Here is a 6,734-nt window from a genome sequence, read left to right on the forward strand (position 1 = left end):
ATGGCAGTACGCCAGCAGCTGAGGAACATAAACAAGAGGCTGGTTGTGTCTGATTGTGTCCCATTCATGTCCAAATTTTTTTAAAAAAAAACTGGTTGGCTTATGGCTACTATGGGTGACAAGATGCTGAATTAGTTTTTTTTGTCTGATCCAGCAAAGATTGTAATTTCTTATTATTCTGTATTTCAAGAAATTGCTGCAATATAATTCACCACTGTGGGTTTTCTGGCATATAGTAGATGTTAGTAGTTTCAGTTAATTGGCCGATCAATTGGGTCAATTTAGTGTGCATTATAAGAAGGCTTATGCATCCTGCCACTTTGTGATGAACAGATTTTTTCTAATATTTAAAAAAATACAGTGCTATTACTGACAAAGAAATGTTTTCAGAAACAGAAGATTGAATATAGCTACACAGAGCTGAATCTTCCAACAGACATTTATGAAACACATCAATAGTATACAGTATATCATGGAATTATTGGGTTGGCTTATGATAACAACTGCAAAGAGGCTTTGTGCTGAACACCTGAGGATAAGAGAAACACAAACAACAGAAGAATGAAAAACTAAAATGTAAGATGGCACTATAATAGAAAACTTAACAAAGTACATCACAGTCAAAAGAAACAGACAGAATGGAGATAGACCAACTGAAGATTTCAGTTCTTGGTGCAACAAAGCATACACATTAAATGTCAGTTGTTTAAATTAATTTAATTTATTTTATTTACTATAGCTTAATGACTATAAGCACACCAATAAGAACTCTCTTATGGGGCCTTTTATAAAGTGCATTGTTATTCTACCTATAGAAAATTGGGATATTATGGCCACAATGTAACTCAAAATAGAGCATTTTCTTGCCTGCTGAAAGTCACAAGCTTACTTGAATCAATGTCTGATTGTGGCCTATTTCATGTCTATCTATGGAAAAGGTGGTGAGGGGATGCTTGTCTCTGATAGTAGATGTTAAATTATCCGGAAAAATTATCTGGGTGCCCCAATACTCAGAATCCCCAGTAAGTATGGCCAGCAACTATGCTTTGTAAGGAATTTTGTAAGTAGTACCAAAAGTAGTGCTCATTGGAAGGACAGATCCTGAAGCTGAGGCTCCAATACTTTGGCCATCTCATGAGAAGAGAAGACTCCCTGATATTGGGAAAGTGTGAAGGCAAGACGAGAACGGGACGGCAGAGGACGAGATGGATGGACAGTGTCATCGAAGGGACCAACACGACTTTGACCCAACTCTGGGAGGCAGTGGAGGACAGGGGGGCCTGGCGTGCTCTGGTCCATGGGGTCATGAAGAGTCGGACACGACTTAACGACTAAACAACAGCAACCAAAAGTAGCCAGTTTTCCAGGCCCTGGAAATTAGAGGAACCACATGTATAAAAATCCCGCAGCACTCATGCAGAAAGAAAGACTGACTCTCACTTAGAAGAGTTTTGGGATGATACTAACAATAGCTTTGATCAGGCAGCCGGCAAACCATCACTACTGCCATAGCACCCCTTTGCTCTTCTGTTCTGCCTTTAGCCACTAGGACAGTTTTAGGGTTGACGTTGAGTCAGAACAGCCATCACTAGCTCACATGTGTGAAGTGACATATGTGTCTCTGTGTGGTAGAGTGATCTAAATCTTCACTTGTTTTCTCTTCACAAGAAAAGCTGAGGAACAGCAAACAACATTCTTCTCCTTGGCAGTGAAGTTGGTAAGGAATTTCCTGGGGCTTTCCGCAGAGATTACACGTTATGTAGGATCTCTGTCTGTCTGTCTGTCTGTCTGTCTGTCTGTCTGTCTGTCTGTCTGTCTGTCTGTCTGTAAGATACATGTGCAAGAATGCCTGCCTGCACACAGCATGCGCGCTAGCTCACCCCTTAGCTAGGATTGCCATCTAGTGGACAGCCAACTGCTGACATGGCCTTCACTTCATAGCTTTTTCCAAAACTTCTCTCTTCTTGAAATAAAAGACCCAGCTCAGGGGCAGGACCCTTGAGACGGTAATTTTTCCTATTCATTTACCTACTGGCACCGGCAAGTCACACCCAGTGACTAAATGGTTAAGATGGGCTGGGGAAGAGCTGCAGAAGAGGGAAAGGTCTTTCCCATAATGGTTCTCTTTCATGTCTATTTGAGGGTGGGGATGGGGAGCTTCAACACACCAGGAATCTCTGGTTTTCTTTTCTCCATGTAGTAAATCCTGAAGGCCACCTCCTGGAATGGACCAGACATCAACAAATCTTCAACCTAAAAGACCTCTCCAGGTCGGGGGGGGGGAGTGAAGAGATGATGGGTTGGGTGTGCTTACCATGGTGTGGGCACCGTTCCCATGCCATTATGTTTCCTCCTGATTATTCATTCGCTAGAAAGAAGGCAACCGATTCTGCATTCCAGTCTGATCTAATGACTTGCTTGGCATTCTGGCTTTGAAAACGTCCATTTAACAATATAAGGAAAAGTGTAATGGGAGAAGAAAGATTAAAACTCACATTTACCTGAGGAGCAGCGATTTAAATGACTTTCTCAGAAGGCAGGCACGATCATGCTAATGGGTGAGAGCTGAGGAAAATGACTTCGGCAAATTTATCCCACGGTCGTTCCACTCTTCCAACGCTTATGCATTCATGATGTTGTGCAGAATTAGACTAGCCAGGAATTCAGGACCTGAAAACGCATGCTGTGGCTGTGTGGAGAATTAATGGCGCTGGGTTAGCTGAAAGAGCTGAAAGGAAGTGAGACGAGGGGGGGGGACATAGGTGAAGATGGGAACTCAGTAATGATGGTGCATAGCTTGAAGAAAATCAGTGTGAGTGGGTAGATTTTGAGTCTGGTGATCATCACATATACTTTGCACCAATTGATGCTTTTGAATTGTGGCGCTGGAGGAGGCTCTTGAGAGTTCCCTGGACTGCAAGGAGAACAAACCTCTCCGTTCTGAAGGAAATCAACCCTGAGTGCTCACTGGAAGGACAGATCCTGAAGCTGAGGCTCCAATACTTTGGCCATCTCATGAGAAGAGAAGACTCCCTGGAAAAGACCCTGATGTTGGGAAAGGGTGAAGGCAAGAGAAGGGGACGGCAGAGGACGAAATGGATGGACAGGGTCATTGAATTGACCAACATGAATTTGACCCAACTCCGGGAGTCTGTGGAAGACAGAGGGGTCTGGTGTGCTCCAGTCCATGGGGTCACGAAGAGTCGGACACGACTTAACGACTAAACAACAACAAGCCCAAGCTTCTGCAGAGAGCTAGTGTGAGGGTGTAACAGACAAATGGTGCCACTTTGTGAAGTTTTACTTGGTTAAGAGGGTTACTCTGTTGTTATTTTGGATTCCTCTACAAGAAGAATCTGTATCCTCTTCTGCTAATTAACAAATAACCATGAGTAATGATGAGTGGTTGTTGTTTAGATAAGCAGATGGTTCCACCTAGCGACACTTTTCTAGAAGTACAGATTTCCATTCCTGTTGACGAAGGTTCAACTCTTCTTTGAAGAAGCTTAGAGCAGAAACAACAGGATCTTACGGGGCATCTATCTGGTATACAAAATGCAATAAATAAAAGATTGTGTGTATACAGTTTATATCCCTGGAGGTGTCCTTCCTTTCTATTTCCAAAGACAAGCCAATATATTGTAGACATATATGTACACAAAGAGATCGCCAATCATTGTAAAAAAAAAAAAAAGTAACAATGAAACATAAAAGCTAAACTTTTAAAATAACATTCAGCTTTTTATCAACAGAAAACAAAGCTCAGGAATGCCAAATTATTTATCAGATGCAGAGGGGGCTTGATTTCACATATAACCAATTAGCTATTTAAATTAGGAAATCTGTAGCCCCTATGCAAACCAATGACTAGTTCTGGGAATACTGATTTTGAGAGTTTACCAATATGGTTTTTGAGTTATGAATACAGGAGCACCCATTCAAAATCTATCTCTTATCACTTTCATAACAGACAAAAAAAGCTTGCGTGGAAACTGCTTTCAAGAGGTTACACATCCAGTTCTTTTCCCTAGGAAATCAGTAATATTTGTGCTAAGTGGTGTATTTCTTTAGCTCTTGGTAGCCTTTTAGGATAAAAACCCAGCCATCCCATCAACCAACAAATGGAATTCGGGGGGGGGGGACGTATACGTATAGGTGTTTAACCAATAGTGGTGGTAGGAAATAAGGTGTGAGTGGAATCTTCTTAGATAGACCTGTAGACCCGCAACTGTGCTGAGGTCAGAGAAGTAAACTTTACGCCAAGAGTTCTGCCACACCCCATAGATTCAATTCTAAGTCGTAAATGTTTCTGTCTGGCCTTTCTGCTAAAATGAGTCTTGCAAACACAAGAAAATGTAATGAAACCAGCAAATCAAGGAGAGAGAAAAAGTTGACAGCAACCATAAAACCTGAGTTCCCATTCTAGCCTGCTGAAGTGTTTAATTTTCCATCCTAGTTAAAGAGGAGAGAGTGCTAAGTGATTATTTCAGGAGGGAGGGCATTCCACGATCGGAATGCGATGATAGGAAAAGTCCTGTTCATGATTGTCGCCTGCCTATCCAACAAGGATTAGGAGTGCCGGAAAAGAGTGTTTTATGTTGTTCCTCTAGATGAGCAGGTTCGTCTGGAATAGAAAGTAGTCCTTTAGTTATGCTGGTGAGCCATTTCTTTGTCATGTCAATGATCGCAAAGTAGAAATGGAAAATGGGGAGATGCGAGAGGCATTTATTCAAAACCTGAGACTGCTTTCAATATAAATGCTAAGTTTTATCTATGATGGCTGCCTTTGTGGCAATTTAATGCATTTTATTGTTGTATTTAATGTATTCTTATTGTTGTATTTTAATGTATTTTTTGACACTGTGGTTTTAACTTGTAATCTGTCCTGACTGATTGTAGTGCGTAGACTGGAGGGGGGAGATAAATGTCTATAAACAAATACTGTAAGTATTTTGCAAACAAGCTTGGGAGAGAGGGGAAGAGCGAGAAAAAGAGAGCGGATGGCCATTTCAGCATCTGTGTTTTGAAGATAAGGAGGTCCAGAGAGCTTAATTTGAGCCTGGGTTCTGCTGGAGAATGTTTGAAATAATTATAATAAAGGAAAATGCTTGCAAGCTTGCACAGTTCCCTTTTCCTCCCCAACCTACTCAAACACAATTTTCTACCTGCATACAAATCTCCTTCTAAATCAAATGGGTGACCTTCATTTGGACATGTTTGAACTCTGGCGACAAATTATACTGAGTGATTGGGTTGGTGAGGAGAAAAGCAAATCATGACAGCATGAAAGATAATCCCTCAATTAGAGGGCTGACGTTTTTGGCCATATTGGAATAATTTAAATAATTATGGGAGAGATGTTTCTTGGAGCGCTGCATCCAGAGGGTCCCTTAGACATCAGATGGCATCTCTTGGAAGCTATGCTGCCGGGTGAGCTCGGAGACCAACCGGACCTGGAACTGTTTCTCAGAAGCGTGCTGGCCACACACCGGGATCAAGACCAGTCAAGACTGCAAGAGTCCCTTCTTCTTCTTCTTCTTCTTCTTCTTCTTCTTCTTCTTCTTCTTCTTCTTCTTCTTCTTCTTCTTCTTCTTCTTCTTCTTCTTCTTCTTCTTCTTCTTCTTCTTCTTCTTCTTCTTCTTCTTCTTCTTCTTCTTCTTCTTCTTCTTCTGTTGTCCTCTTCTCCAGAACTGCATAGATTCTTGATTTGGAGATTTCCCTTTCCCCCTTATTAATACATATTCCAAAAATGTGCCCCATATTACATAAAAATTGTTCTTTTTCAACTCTCCTTTCTTCGTCTTTAAATTACAAGTTAATTTATCATTTATTCCTATATTCCATATTTCTTTATACCATTCTTCAATTTGTAATTCAGTCTTTAATTTCCATTGCCTAGCAATAATCAATCTAGCTGCTGTTATTAGATTAGTTATCAGTTCTTTAGTCATTTCGTCATATTCCACGTTCTCATATATTGATAACAAAGCAATCTCAGTCCCGTATATGGTGGTGGGGAACACAGTTATTGTATTTGAGTTTATATGTTTTATGTATATGATTTTGCTTTTGTTATAGTTATAGAAATAAATAAAATAAATTAAAAAAAAAAAGACTGCAAGAGTCCCACCGCGGTGGGCCTGGGACTCTGACACGGCCTGTGGTGGGGGGCCCTGAGGAGGAGAACTGAAGCCCCCCAAGGGCAGGCTTGTCCCCTGGATAACTTTCAGTATAATAACACCCTATGGAAGCTGCTGATCGGGAAGCACGCGATGGTGAGGATGATTGGCAAGTAGTCCGAGGAGAACCCCAAGAAATGCCAAACACTGCCCCCCATTCCTTGCAGTCCTCCTTCTCCCTCTGCTTTAAAGGTTAAAGGACCCCAAGCTTCACACCCAAAGGAGCCACAACATGCCTAGAAAGCAGAGATAAAGAGTGGGAGCTTCTGAAGGCCTGTTCTGAATGGCTTTTAAAAAAGATGTGTTTTATCTGTCAAGATTCATCGTAATATCAGGGTATTTTTCTGCTTTTATTTTGCAGTCCAGAAAGATGGCTTGTATTTATTTCAATCCATGAATGCAATAAACACAGTTTTGGGAGGGGAGAACAAGCAGAATAAATAAACTGTGGGAGGGGATGTAAATTGGTGATAACTAGCCCGTATATACAGTATATATGTATTGAGGAGAAGGGAATTATGTGAAACATCTGAACGTCTTCTGACTTTTTCTTCA

Source organism: Pogona vitticeps, chromosome 8 (assembly GCF_051106095.1).
Source record: "Pogona vitticeps strain Pit_001003342236 chromosome 8, PviZW2.1, whole genome shotgun sequence".
Lineage (NCBI taxonomy): Eukaryota > Metazoa > Chordata > Lepidosauria > Squamata > Agamidae > Pogona > Pogona vitticeps.